The sequence below is a fragment of the Rutidosis leptorrhynchoides genome, chromosome 1 (assembly GCF_046630445.1).
Source record: "Rutidosis leptorrhynchoides isolate AG116_Rl617_1_P2 chromosome 1, CSIRO_AGI_Rlap_v1, whole genome shotgun sequence".
Taxonomy (NCBI): domain Eukaryota; kingdom Viridiplantae; phylum Streptophyta; class Magnoliopsida; order Asterales; family Asteraceae; genus Rutidosis; species Rutidosis leptorrhynchoides.
Window position 1 is genome coordinate 640,595,376 of NC_092333.1, and position 16,026 is coordinate 640,611,401.

Sequence of the window (16,026 nt, forward strand, 5' to 3'; positions counted from 1 at the left end):
CAAGGAAGAAGATTCTCGAGTTCCTCTCATATTAGGAAGACCATTCTTAAACACGGCTAAAGCAATAATAGACGTGTTCGGTAAGAAACTGACCCTAAGTATAGAGAACGAGAGTGTTACCTTTTCTGTTGATAGAGCCATGCAACAACCGTAATCTGCAGATGATACATGTTATTATATTCAAACTATAGATTCACATGCAGAATTGTTAGAAGAATTTCCAGAATTACATGGAACAGGAGAATGTTCTTTAGGAGAAGGAACTGAACCAATTGATGAAGCTGAAATGTTAGCCGCACTCATGGCTAATGGATATGAACCAACAAAAGAAGAAATTCAAATGCTAAAAGAGGAAGACAGATATCGATACAAATCATCGATAGATAAACCACCGACATTAGAGTTAAAGCCACTTCCAAACCATTTGGAATATGCTTATTTACATGGTGAATCTGAATTACCTGTAATAATATCGTCTTCTCTTACGAAAAATGAAAAATCTCAACTCATTTCTGTGCTAAAAGCTCATAAACCAGCTATTGCATGGAAGATTAATGATATTAAAGGCATAAGTCCTTCGTATTGCACACATAAAATCCTAATGGAAGAAGGTCATAAAACGTATGTGCAATGCCAACGAACACTAAATCCTAATATGCAAGATGTTGTTAAGAAAGAAATTATTAAACTGCTAGATGCAGGTTTAATTTATCCAATCTCTGATAGTCCATGGGTAAACCCAGTTCAATGCGTACCTAAGAAGGGTGGCATGACTATCATCACAAATGAGAAAAATGAGCTTATTCCTACTAGGACTGTAATATAATGGCGTGTTTGTATTGATCATAGAAAATTAAATGACGCCACCAGAAAAGATCACTTTCCCTTACCTTTCATTGATCAAATGTTGGAAAGATTAGCCGGAAATAGTTACTATTGTTTTCTTGATGGTTTTTCCGGATATTTTCAAATTTCAATAGCACCCGAGGATCAAGAGAAAACCACGTTCTCGTGCCCTTATGGTACTTTTGCTTACAAACGCATGCCATTTGGACTTTGCAATGCCCCTGCAACCTTTCAAAGGTGCATGATAGCGATTTTTCACGACATGATAGAAGAATGCATGGAAGTTTTCATGGATGACTTTTCAGTCTTCGGTGATACTTTTGAAACATGTCTAGTTAATCTTGAACGAATGCTTATTAGATGCGAACAATCAAATCTAGTTCTTAATTGGGAGAAATGCCATTTCATGGTTAAAGAAGGCATCGTTCTTGGTCATAAAATTTCAAAGGAAGGAATTGAAGTGGATAGAGCTAAAGTAGATGTAATTGCTAAACTTCCACATTCCACCAATGTTAGAGGAGTTAGGAGTTTTCTAGGGCATGCCGGTTTTTACCGACATTTCATAAAAGATTTTTCTAAAATTGCCACTCCTATAAACTCCTAGAAAAGGATGCTCCATTCATCTTTTCAGATGAATGCATCAAATCTTTTAATATTCTTAAAGAAAAACTCACTAATGCGCCGATCATGATAACTCCAAATTGGAATCTACCATTTGAACTTATGTGCGATGCAAGTGATTTTGCAATGGGAGCCGTTTTAGGACAAAGGATTGAAAAACGATTTCAACCTATTTATTACGCTAGTAAGACATTATAAGGAGCACAAACGAATTACACAACTACTAAAAAAGAACTCCTTGCTATTGTCTTTGCTTTTGACAAATTTCGTTCATATCTCGTTCTAGCTAAAACGGTGGTCTATACCGACCATTCTGCTCTTAGATATCTATTTTCAAAACAAGATGCCAAACCACGATTAATCCGTTGGATCTTACTCTTACAAGAGTTCGATATTGAAATCCGAGATAAAAAGGGAGCAGAAAATCTCGCCGCTGATCATCTTTCTCGTCTTGAAAATCCTGAATTAGAAGTTCTAAATGAATCGGCCATACAAGATAACTTTCCTGATGAATATCTATTAAAGATAGATTATAATGAAATTCCATAGTTTGCAGACTATGTAAACTACTTAGTATGTGGATTCCTTGAAAAAGGGTTGTCGTATCAAAAACGAAAGAAATTATTTAGTGATATAAAACACTATTTCTGGGAAAATTCACATTTGTTTAAAAGTTGTCCTGATAGAATAATACGCCGATGTGTATTCGGAGATGAAGCCAGTCAAATCTTAAACCATTGTCACACAGGACCAACAGGAGGGCATTATGGGCCTCAACTTACAGCAAGAAAAGTTTATGATGTTGGATTCTATTGGCCTACAATTTTCAAAGATGCACACCTTCTTTGCAAATCCTGCGATGCTTGTCAAAGGGCCGAAAAAATAAGTTAACGTGATGAAATGCCACAAAATGTCATTCAAGTATGTGAAGTATTTGACATTTGGGGTATTGACTTTATGGGTCCATTTCCAAAATCTCATAATAATCTCTACATTCTCATTGCCATTGATTATGTATCTAAATGGGCGAAAGCACAAGCTTTCCCGACTAACGATGCACGAGTTGTAGTCAACTTTTTAAATCGTCTTTTTACTAGGTTTGGAACACCGAAAGCTTTAATAAGTGATCGGGGTACTCATTTCTGTAATAATCAACTTGAGAAAGTTCTCAAAAGATATGGAGTAACTCATAAAATCTCAACCGCTTATCATCCACAAACAAGTGGACAAGTTGAAAATACTAACTGAGCTTTAAAACGTATTCTAGAGAAAACCGTAGGATCAAATCCGAAGGAATGGTCCATGAAATTGGAGGATGCACTCTGGGCTTTTAGAACAGCCTACAAAACTCCAATTGGCACCACACCTTTTAAACTCGTTTACGGAAAAGCATGTCACCTTCCAGTAGAAATTGAGCACAGAGCATTTTGGGCTTTGAAAACATGTAATCTTGATTTACATGAAGCCGGACGTCTACAGTTAAGTCAACTAAATGAATTAGAAGAAATAAGACATGAAGCATATGAAAATTCGTTAATCTATAAAGAAAGAACGAAGAAATGGCATGATAAAAGAATCAGAAGTTCAAAAGAATTTAAAGAAGGAGACAGAGTTCTTCTTTTCAATTCACGATTCAAGCTATTTCCTGGAAAATTAAAATCAAGATGGTCTGGACCATTCATAGTCAAAAGAGCTTTCCCATACGGAACAATAGAGTTAATAAATTCAAATAGGATTGAATTTAAAGTTAATGGTCACAGAGTTAAACATTACATACATGGTCCAATGGAAGTTGACAATGAAGTCAATCATAATTTCACCACCCAAGAAAACCCTCAGAATGAAAACATAAATATGTTATCAACAACATATGAAATACCAAAATTGGAAGACGGGGAAGCTTTAAATTGGAGTGATGAAGAAGAATTCTTATACAAACCTCCCATTCCAAGAAACGAAGAAAAATGTGAACAAGAAGTTCAAGTAGAAGTGAAAGAACCAAGAAAAGATCACTTGAAAAAGGGTAACAAACCAACTCTACTTACTAAAGTAGGAGACCCAGGTGAATTTATCATTTCTTGCTTGCTTAACGATGGTGCTATGTATAATGGACTCGCAGATTTAGGAGCAAGTGCAAATGTTATGCCTCTTTCCTTATATAAAAGATTAGGTGTGGGTAAATTAAGACCAACCATAATAGGTGTTAAATTATTTGATCAAACCATTAAACACTCGGTTGGAATAGCAAACAATTTACTTGTTAAAGTGGGAAGTTTGACCTTTGTTGCAAATTTCATAGTTATTAATATGGAGGAAGATCTTGTTATTCCTCTAATTTTAGGTCGCCCATTTTTAGCAACCACCGAAGCGTTCATTGATGTAAGAGAAGGTAGAATGACACTTAGGGATGGTGACAAATCGATCACCTTTGTGAACCGAAAATTTAGATCTCCACCAACCAAAATTGTTGAACCAATAAAAATGCCTAAGTGTGGGGAAGATGAAGCAACAACCAATGATGACCTGATAACAAAGAACCCCGTTGTTAATACAAAATTAGATGAACCCGTTTTTAACAGTTCAACGAAGAAACTTTATAAACATTCAAGATGCTAGGATTAAGGGGAACTTTAAGTTATGTAACCGATTAGTATCCAATTTGTCGCCTAAAGAAAACGCAATGTTAGTTGAATTTGTGAAAGTTACAGAGGAAATCAACAATTGGCTGGAAGTAAAAGTCAGAGATATACAAGTTGTTGATAGTCCAATTGAAAACGAAGTTAATCATAATTTTGAAACCACGGCTAACTAAGTGTGGGGAGAATCAAGTCTTTTAAGGATAATATATATTTCTGTTAGAGTTAGATATTTTGTTTTCGTGTAGTTTCCGAGAATGGAATCCGAATGGTCTTTCCCTAGCAGTCCCTAAAGAACTAGTCTTCTCCCTCCATTCTGAATTTTTATTTTTTTAGGTTTTACGAGATGAAGAATTTCTTTAATCTGAACCATGGTCTAATGCTACACGCTATGATTACTAAACGTAATAATGACACCCTTCCGAGTGAACTGGTATAATTAATAAGAGGCAAAATGGACGGAGTAAGAAAAGAACTCAGGAAAGATCATCATAAGATACATTTGGTAAAGGCAAATCAAAATCCGCAACAAAAAGAAGAGCACGACACCTTGAAAGATGTTATAAATGCGAAAAATGGTCACACGAAGGTAAATGTTCAAATAATCAAACATATTCAAATACAGAATTTGTTACTCTATGCAGAGAAGGACCGTTCATATGTTTAGAAGAAAAGATATTGAAGAATTGAGGTTACGCTTATGTAGCTATGAAAAATCAAATCACACGACTCTCCTATGAGTCGGCTAAAGCAGGTCTCTGAGAATTCTTTCTCACAGGTAAGTATGTACAGTTTTTATTTTTATTTTTATTGCTTTTAACCTTTTTATAATAAACGCCGAATCGTTCGCTATAAAGTATTAAATTGGTATTCAATAAAATTAGGTATGCGTAACCGAAATTATTGAAATCATACAAAAATTTATTACATCACTGCGAAATTTACCGTTTATTCTTAAGGTATAAATATCTTTAATCAATCAAACCAAAATATTTCAAAAAATCGTCAGGAGTAAAACTAGGTTATGGAACCAAAACTACTTTACCGAAAAGAGGGGCGTATATTTTTGATAATATTTGATTGATTAAAGTGGGATAAAAGACCAAAAAGATTTTTAATTTTATTTTTTTACCATGTTTTTAAAATTAATATATAAATATTAAATTAATATTGTAAACTTTTTAAAATCAATATATTTAAGTTTGTAAATATTTGAAAAATTAATATTTTTAATATAAGTTTGTATGTATAAAAACAAAAACATAATATAAGTTTGGTGTGAATTTTTAATTTTAATAATATGAAATTTTAATTTTATGCATTTTAAATTTAAGTTTGGTGTGAATTTAAAAACAAAAATTTACTTTATTTCACTAAGTTAAAAATTTGATTTTTAAAATTCGTCGTAAGTTGAAAACTAGGTCGTTGAACCGAAATTGCTCTACCCAAGGGAGGGACGAGAACTTTTATTATCATTATTTTTAATCTTATTGAATTAAAGTATGCCAAAAACATTAAAAAAAACCCAAAAATCTTTGCTTTTAAAACAACGCTTTGAAATGACAATTTTGTCGAGGGAAGGACTAGGACATCGATCCGAAACGACCTCGTCCTTAATAACAAGGAAAACAAAATTTTAATTTATTAATTTTTGTTTTATTAAGTAAAAGGATTTTAAAAAAAAAAAATTACCAGACCCCATGCGATCGCATGGGGTTCCTTTGCAAATTTCATGCGGTCGCATGAAGACCAAAAACTGGTCAGGATCAAATATCCATCGAGCTGTTCTGCTCTTCCCACAAACACACACACATACACGAACATACATTCAAACACCCTCAAATTTTCATCAATTTTTCACCAAAATTAACCAAATTTCTTGCTATAATCCGCTCTAATCATGAATTTGTTAAGAAGTTTATCAAGAAAGGTAACAATTACACCCCTAAACCTCTTTAAATTTGATATTTAGTGTTCTTGAGCTATAATTTACTTAATTTGATTTTGTTAATTTCTAGTGTAATTAAAGTTAAATTGTTAGTATTTTATGCATGTATAACCTAGATTGATGCTATTTAACATGATTTGAAGCCAAAAACTTCAAAAATTTTAGGAATCTAGGGTTTGTGTTCTTGAGCAATTTGGGGCTTTTTGATATAAACAGGTTATGGCCGATTTTTGTCATGAATTATTGCTAAATTAAGTAGTGTAACATGTTTAGGTAGCTAAATGATCCAAACTTTGATCCTAAACATGATTTTTGAGAATTAAAGTGAACTTTTTAGGTCTAAAATTCATGAACTTGATTAAATTGATGTAAATGCCATTTGAAACTTGTTTAATTGCTAGTAATGGTTATTTTAACATGTTATTTGAGTTGAATGCTTATGAACTTTATAAACATTTCCATATATGCTTATTTGAAAAAGTGTAGAATTGTTAAAATTGTGAAAATGTGTATAAGTTTAATTTTGATTAAACATGTTATTGTAATTGTTTCAAGTTGTTATTTTGCTAACACTAATGCATATTTAGATGCACAAATTTTGTGTTTAATGTGTTTTGCAGAGATTTACCGATACTGATGGTGCATCATCATCATCTAGGCAACCTGCTCCAGAACCTGAACATGAAATGCAATATGAACCGGAGCAACAACAGGAACAACAACAACCTGATCAACACGTACCATATTATGATCCGCAGCAAGAATATGTTAATGCCTACGTACAATTTCTGATTCATCCGATAATAGCACACCCAACGATTCATGAAGAACAGTTGCATCCTAATTTGAGATTTGATCGAAGTTGGAGAGATTACCCGACGTATCAAAGTAACAAATTTAAACTGATACCGAAAAATGTAGAAGTGCCGAGGGTAATCGATTGGGAGCCTTTGGAAAGGGTCCAACTAGTTAACTTAGTTAGGCAACATCTGATCCAATGGTATGGCAGCTCTTCTTTTCCCGATTGGGAACGTTTATTCACCATTCGTAGGCCTGTATATAAAGAGTAGTGCGTTGAGCTTATGAGTATTGTTTCACTTAATGCGGATGTAGATAGGTTAGGTAATAGAAGTTTTCTTAGATTTTTACTTGGTCGTAGGATGTACAGGATGTCCATGCTGGACATGGCCAGGGCTTTACAGATTTACACTCCTGGTGAATTACTACTACCAGATTGTACAAATTTGATTTATCATGGGGAGCGGGTAGATAGGAATTTTGACGCAAACGCCGTCTGGAGGCGTATGTCAGATTATAATGTTTTTAAGCTGGGAGGAAGACACTCCTATTTAGATATTAACAAAGCAGAGCTACGTATTATACATAGATTTTTAGCTAATTCGATTACACAAAGAGGTAAAAACAAGAAGAAGATGACCTTACACGACTTATCTTACCTTAAGTGTATTCGAAACCCTAGAAGCTTTGTTAATATCCCCTACTGTGTTAGTTTTTATCTGTCCAAAGTAGTAGCAGGAATACAGGACGGGGGAGTAATAGGAGGAGGTATTTTTGTTACTCTCATTGGAGAGTATTTGGGTGTAGATAGGGACCAAGGGGGTCCACTGATGGTGTGTAGGGAACAGGTTGATCCTTTAGGATTGAAGGTCTATCAGGGTGCTAAGGTATTAAAGAGCAGACGCAATCAGGCAATACCATGTGATGGCTGTCATCCACAGGTAGAGAGAGGTTCAGATGAGGAAATGGAGGAACCGGATGACATTAGGGATGTCATTAGGGAGGCTATGACTGACGTCTACCAGCGTATAGATGAGGTAGAAATGACAAACCAGGATAGACATAGCCGGTACGAGCAGTGGCAAGCCGAGAATGTGTACGAACATTCCAGGCAACGACAGCATGATAGATGGCACTATCATCAGCATCAGATCATGAGCCAGTTATCACCTCAGGTACCAAATAACTACGTACCGACCCGACCTGCTTACTATCCTCCATACCAGCCCGATATGCGACCACCATTTACTCTCTACGACCCCAACCAGTGAAATGTCCCGTTCTTATTGATTAAAAACGTTCCATATTAATTGATTTCGTTGCGAGGTTTTGACCTCTATATGAGACGTTTTTCAAAGACTGCATTCATTTTTAAAACAAACCATAACCTTTATTTCATAAATAAAGGTTTAAAAAAGCTTTACGTAGATTATCAAATAATGATAATCTAAAATATCCTGTTTACACGCGACCATTACATAATGGTTTACAATACAATTATGTTACATCGAAATCAGTTTCTTGAATGCAGTTTTTACACAATATCATACAAACATGGACTCCAAATCTTGTCCTTATTTTAGTATGCAACAGCGGAAGCTCTTAATATTCACCTGAGAATAAACATGCTTTAAACGTCAACAAAAATGTTGGTGAGTTATAGGTTTAACCTATATATATATCAAATCGTAACAATAGACCACAAGATTTCATATTTCAATACACATCCCATACATAGAGATAAAAATCATTCATATGGTGAACACCTGGTAACCGACATTAACAAGATGCATATATAAGAATATCCCCATCATTCCGGGACACCCTTCGGATATGATATAAATTTCGAAGTACTAAAGCATCCGGTACTTTGGATGGGGCTTGTTGGGCCCGATAGATCTATCTTTAGGATTCGCGTCAATTAGGGTGTCTGTTCCCTAATTCTTAGATTACCAGACTTAATAAAAAGGGGCATATTCGATTTTGATAATTCAACCATAGAATGTAGTTTCACGTACTTGTGTCTATTTTGTAAATCATTTATAAAACCTGCATGTATTCTCATCCCAAAAATATTAGATTTTAAAAGTGGGACTATAACTCACTTTCACAGATTTTTACTTCGTCGGGAAGTAAGACTTGGCCACTGTTGATTCACGAACCTATAACAATATATACATATATATTAAAGTATGTTCAAAATATATTTACAACACTTTTAATATATTTTGATGTTTTAAGTTTATTAAGTCAGCTGTCCTCGTTAGTAACCTATAACTAGTTGTCCACAGTTAGATGTACAGAAATAAATCAATAAATATTATCTTGAATCAATCCACGACCCAGTGTATACGTATCTCAGTATTGATCACAACTCAAACTATATATATTTTGGAATCAACCTCAACCCTGTATAGCTAACTCCAACATTCACATATAGAGTGTCTATGGTTGTTCCGAAATATATATAGATGTGTCGACATGATAGGTCGAAACATTGTATACGTGTCTATGGTATCTCAAGATTACATAATATATAATACAAGTTGATTAAGTTATGGTTGGAATAGATTTGTTACCAATTTTCACGTAGCTAAAATGAGAAAAATTATCCAATCTTGTTTTACCCATAACTTCTTCATTTTAAATCCGTTTTGAGTGAATCAAATTGATATGGTTTCATATTGAACTCTATTTTATGAATCTAAACAAAAAAAGTATAGGTTTCTAGTCGGAAAAATAAGTTACAAGTCGTTTTTGTAAAGGTAGTCATTTCAGTCGAAAGAACGACGTCTAGATGACCATTTTAGAAAACATACTTCCACTTTGAGTTTAACCATAATTTTTGGATATAGTTTCATGTTCATAATAAAAATCATTTTCTCAGAATAACAACTTTTAAATCAAAGTTTATCATAATTTTTAATTAACTAACCCAAAACAGCCCGCGGTGTTACTACGACGGCGTAAATCCGGTTTTACGGTGTTTTTCGTGTTTCCAGGTTTTAAATCATTAAGTTAGCATATCATATAGATATAGAACATGTGTTTAGTTGATTTTAAAAGTCAAGTTAGAAGGATTAACTTTTGTTTGCGAACAAGTTTAGAATTAACTAAACTATGTTCTAGTGATTACAAGTTTAAACCTTCGAATAAGATAGCTTTATATGTATGAATCGAATGATGTTATGAACATCATTACTACCTTAATTTCCTTGGATAAACCTACTGAAAAAGAGAAAAATGGATCTAGCTTCAATGGATCCTTGGATGGCTCGAAGTTCTTGAAGCAGAATCATGACACGAAAACAAGTTCAAGTAAGATCATCACTTGAAATAAGATTGTTATAGTTATAGAAATTGAACCAAAGTTTGAATATGATTATTACCTTGTATTAGAATGATAACCTACTGTAAGAAACAAAGATTTCTTGAGGTTGGATGATCACCTTACAAGATTGGAAGTGAGCTAGCAAACTTGAAAGTATTCTTGATTTTATGAAACTAGAACTTTTGGAATTTATGAAGAACACTTAGAACTTGAAGATAGAACTTGAGAGAGTTCAATTAGATGAAGAAAATTGAAGAATGAAAGTGTTTGTAGGTGTTTTTGGTCGTTGGTGTATGGATTAGATATAAAGGATATGTAATTTTGTTTTCATGTAAATAAGTCATGAATGATTACTCATATTTTTGTAATCTTATGAGATATTTCATGCTAGTTGCCAAATGATGGTTCCCACATGTGTTAGGTGACTCACATGGGCTGCTAAGAGCTGATCATTGGAGTGTATATACCAATAGTACATACATCTAAAAGCTGTGTATTGTACGAGTACGAATACGGGTGCATACGAGTAGAATTGTTGATGAAACTGAACGAGAATGTAATTGTAAGCATTTTTGTTAAGTAGAAGTATTTTGATAAGTGTATTGAAGTCTTTCAAAAGTGTATAAATACATATTAAAACACTACATGTATATACATTTTAACTGAGTCGTTAAGTCATCGTTAGTCGTTACATGTAAGTGTTGTTTTGAAACCTTTAGGTTAACGATCTTGTTAAATGTTGTTAACCCAATGTTTATAATAACAAAAGAGATTTTAAATTATTATATTATCATGATATTATGATGTACGAGTATCTCTTAATATGATATATATACATTAAATGTCGTTACAACGATAAACGTTACATATATGTCTCGTTTCAAAATCATTAAGTTAGTAGTCTTGTTTTTACATATGTAGTTCATTGTTAATATAATTAATGATATGTTTACTTATCATAATATCATGTTAACTATATATATAACCATATATATGTCATCATATAGTTTTTTTACAAGTTTTAACGTTCGTGAATCACCGGTCAACTTGGGTGGTCAATTGTCTATATGAAACATATTTCAATTAATCAAGTCTTAACAAGTTTGATTGCTTAACATGTTGGAAACATTTAATCATGTAAACATCAATCTCAATTAATATATATAAACATGGAAAAGTTCGGGTCACTACAGTACCTACCCGTTAAATAAATTTCGTCCCGAAATTTTAAGCTGTTGAAGGTGTTGACGAATCTTCTGGAAATAGATGCGGGTATTTCTTCTTCATCTGATCTTCACGCTCCCAGGTGAACTCGGGTCCTCTACGAGCATTCCATCGAACCTTAACAATTGGTATCTTATTTTGCTTAAGTCTTTTAACCTCACGATCCATTATTTCGACGGGTTCTTCGATGAATTGGAGTTTTTCGTTGATTTGGATTTCATCTAACGGAATAGTGAGATCTTCTTTAGCAAAACATTTCTTCAAATTCGAGACGTGGAAAGTGTTATGTACAGCCGCGAGTTGTTGAGGTAACTCAAGTCGGTAAGCTACTGGTCCGACACGATCAATAATCTTGAATGGTCCAATATACCTTGGATTTAATTTCCCTCGTTTACCAAATCGAACAACGCCTTTCCAAGGTGAAACTTTAAGCATGACCATCTCTCCAATTTCAAATTCTATATCTTTTCTTTTAATGTCAGCGTAGCTCTTTTGTCGACTTTGGGCGGTTTTCAACCGTTGTTGAATTTGGATGATCTTCTCGGTAGTTTCTTGTATAATCTCCGGACCCGTAATCTGCCTATCCCCCACCTCACTCCAACAAATCGGAGACCTGCACTTTCTACCATAAAGTGCTTCAAACGGCGCCATCTCAATGCTTGAATGGTAGCTGTTGTTGTAGGAAAATTCTGCTAACGGTAGATGTCGATCCCAACTGTTTCCGAAATCAATAACACATGCTCGTAGCATGTCTTCAAGCGTTTGTATCGTCCTTTCGCTCTGCCCATCAGTTTGTGGATGATAGGCAGTACTCATGTCTAGACGAGTTCCTAATGCTTGCTGTAATGTCTGCCAGAATCTTGAAATAAATCTGCCATCCCTATCAGAGATAATAGAGATTGGTATTCCATGTCTGGAGACGACTTCCTTCAAATACAGTCGTGCTAACTTCTCCATCTTGTCATCTTCTCTTATTGGTAGGAAGTGTGCTGATTTGGTGAGACGATCAACTATTACCCAAATAGTATCAAAACCACTTGCAGTCCTTGGCAATTTAGTGATGAAATCCATGGTAATGTTTTCCCATTTCCATTCCGGGATTTCGGGTTGTTGAAGTAGACCTGATGGTTTCTGATGCTCAGCTTTGACCTTAGAACACGTCAAACATTCTCTTACGTATTTAGCAACATCAGCTTTCATACCCGGCCACCAAAAATGTTTCTTGAGATCCTTGTACATCTTCCCCGTTCCAGGATGTATTGAGTATCTGGTTTTATGAGCTTCTCTAAGTACCATTTCTCTCATATCTCCAAATTTTGGTACCCAAATCCTTTCAGCCCTATACCGGGTTCCGTCTTCCCGAATATTAAGATGCTTCTCCGATCCTTTGGGTATTTCATCCTTTAAATTTCCCTCTTTTAAAACTCCTCGTTGCGCCTCCTTTATTTGAGTAGTAATGTTATTATGAATCATTATATTCATAGATTTTACTCGAATGGGTTCTCTGTCCTTCCTGCTCAAGGCATCGGCTACCACATTTGCCTTCCCCGGGTGGTAACGAATCTCAAAGTCGTAATCATTCAATAATTCAATCCACCTACGCTGCCTCATATTCAGTTGTTTCTGATTAAATATGTGTTGAAGACTTTTGTGGTCGGTATATATAATACTTTTGACCCCATATAAGTAGTGCCTCCAAGTCTTTAATGCAAAAACAACCGCGCCTAATTCCAAATCATGCGTCGTATAATTTTGTTCGTGAATCTTCAATTGTCTAGACGCATAAGCAATCACCTTCGTTCGTTGCATTAATACACAACCGAGACCTTGCTTTGATGCATCACAATAAATCACAAAATCATCATTCCCTTCAGGCAATGACAATATAGGTGCCGTAGTTAGCTTTTTCTTCAATAACTGAAACGCTTTCTCTTGTTCATCATTCCATTCAAATTTCTTCCCTTTATGCGTTAATGCAGTCAAGGGTTTTGCTATTCTGGAAAAGTCTTGGATGAACCTTCTGTAGTAACCAGCTAGTCCTAAAAACTGGCGTATGTGTTTCGGAGTTTTCGGGGTTTCCCACTTTTCAACAGTTTCTATCTTTGCCGGATCCACCTTAATACCTTCTTTGTTCACTATGTGACCGAGGAATTGAACTTCTTCCAACCAAAATGCACACTTTGAAAACTTAGCGTACAATTCTTCCTTCCTCAATACTTCTAACACCTTTCTCAAATGTTCACCGTGTTCTTGGTCATTCTTTGAGTAAATAAGTATGTCATCAATGAAAACAATGACAAACTTGTCAAGGTATGGTCCACACACTCGGTTCATAAGGTCCATGAACACAGCTGGTGCATTAGTTAAACCAAACGGCATGACCATAAACTCGTAATGACCGTAACGTGTTCTGAAAGCAGTCTTTGGAATATCATCTTCTTTCACCCGCATTTGATGATACCCGGAACGTAAGTCAATCTTTGAATAAACAGACGAGCCTTGTAGTTGATCAAATAAGTCGTCGATTCTCGGTAGTGGGTAGCGGTTCTTGATGGTAAGTTTGTTCAACTCTCGGTAGTCGATACACAACCTGAATGTACCATCTTTCTTCTTGACAAACAAAACAGGAGCTCCCCACGGTGATGTGCTTGGTCGAATGAAACCACGCTCTAAAAGTTCTTGTAATTGGCTTTGCAGTTCTTTCATCTCGCTGGGTGCGAGTCTGTAAGGAGCACGAGCTATTGGTGCAGCTCCTGGTACAAGATCTATTTGAAATTCAACGGATCGATGTGGGGGTAATCCCGGTAATTCTTTCGGAAATACATCGGGAAATTCTTTTGCAATGGGAACATCATTGATGCTCTTTTCTTCAGTTTGTACTTTCTCGACGTGTGCTAGAACAGCATAGCAACCTTTTCTTATTAGTTTTTGTGCCTTCAAATTACTAATAAGATGTAGCTTCGTGTTGCCCTTTTCTCCGTACACCATTAAGGGTTTTCCTTTTTCTCGTATAATGCGAATTGCATTTTTGTAACAAACGATCTCCGCTTTCACTTCTTTCAACCAGTCCATACCGATTATCACATCAAAACTCCCTAACTCTACTGGTATCAAATCAATCTTAAATGTTTCGCTAACCAGTTTAATTTCTCGATTCCGACATATATTATCTGCTGAAATTAATTTACCATTTGCTAATTCGAGTAAAAATTTACTATCCAAAGGCGTCAATGGACAACTTAATTTAGCACAAAAATCTCTACTCATATAGCTTCTATCCGCACCTGAATCAAATAAAACGTAAGCAGATTTATTGTCAATAAGAAACGTACCCGTAACAAGCTCCGGGTCTTCCTGTGCCTCTACCGCATTAATATTGAAAACTCTTCCACGGCCTTGTCCATTCGTGTTCTCCTGGTTCGGGCAATTTCTAATAATGTGGCCTGGTTTTCCACATTTATAACAAACTACATTGGCATAACTTGCTCCGACACTACTTGCTCCGCCATTACTCGTTCCGACACCATTTGTTCCTTTCGTTCTATTAACCCCTGGTCCGTAGACCTCACACTTCGCTGCGCTATGACCATTTCTTTTACACTTGTTGCAAAATTTGGTGCAGAACCCCGAGTGATTCTTTTCACACCTTTGGCATAGTTGCTTCTGATTGTTGTTGTTGTTGCGGTTATTATTGTTGTTGGGATGATTGTTGTAGTTGCTGTTGTTGTTGTTGTTGTTGTTGGGCCGTTTGTTGTAGTTGCGATTGATGTTGCGATTGTTGGGATAATTGTTGCGATTATTGTTGTAATTGCTGTTGTTGTTGTATTGGTGATTCTTATCACCGTTTTCCTCCCACTTTCTTTTGACTTGCTTCACATTGGCCTCTTCAGCAGTCTGTTCTTTAATTCTTTCTTCAATCTGGTTCACTAGTTTGTGAGCCATTCTACATGCCTGTTGTATGGAGGCGGGCTCGTGTGAACTTATATCTTCTTGGATTCTTTCCGGTAATCCTTTCACAAACGCGTCGATCTTCTCTTCCTCATCTTCGAATGCTCCCGGACACAATAGGCACAATTCTGTGAATCGTCTTTCGTACGTGGTAATATCAAATCCTTGGGTTCGTAACCCTCTAAGTTCTGTCTTGAGCTTATTGACCTCGGTTCTGGGACGGTACTTCTCGTTCATCAAGTGCTTGAATGCTGACTACGGTAGTGCGTACGCATCATCTTGTCCCACTTGCTCTAGATAGGTATTCCACCATGTTAACGCAGAACCTGTGAAGGTATGCGTAGCGTACTTTACTTTGTCCTCTTCAGTACACTTACTTATGGCAAACACCGATTCGACCTTCTCGGTCCACCGTTTCAATCCGATCGGTCCTTCGATTCCATCAAATTCCAAAGGTTTGCAGGCAGTGAATTCTTTGTAGGTGCATCCTACACGATTTCCTGTACTGCTAGATCCAAGGTTATTGTTGGTATGTAGCGCAGCCTGTACTGCGGCTATGTTTGAAGCTAGAAAAGTACGGAATTCATCTTCATTCATATTCACGGTGTGTCGAGTAGTCGGTGCCATTTCCTTCAAAATAGTTAAATGGAACAAGTTAATCATACAGAATATTA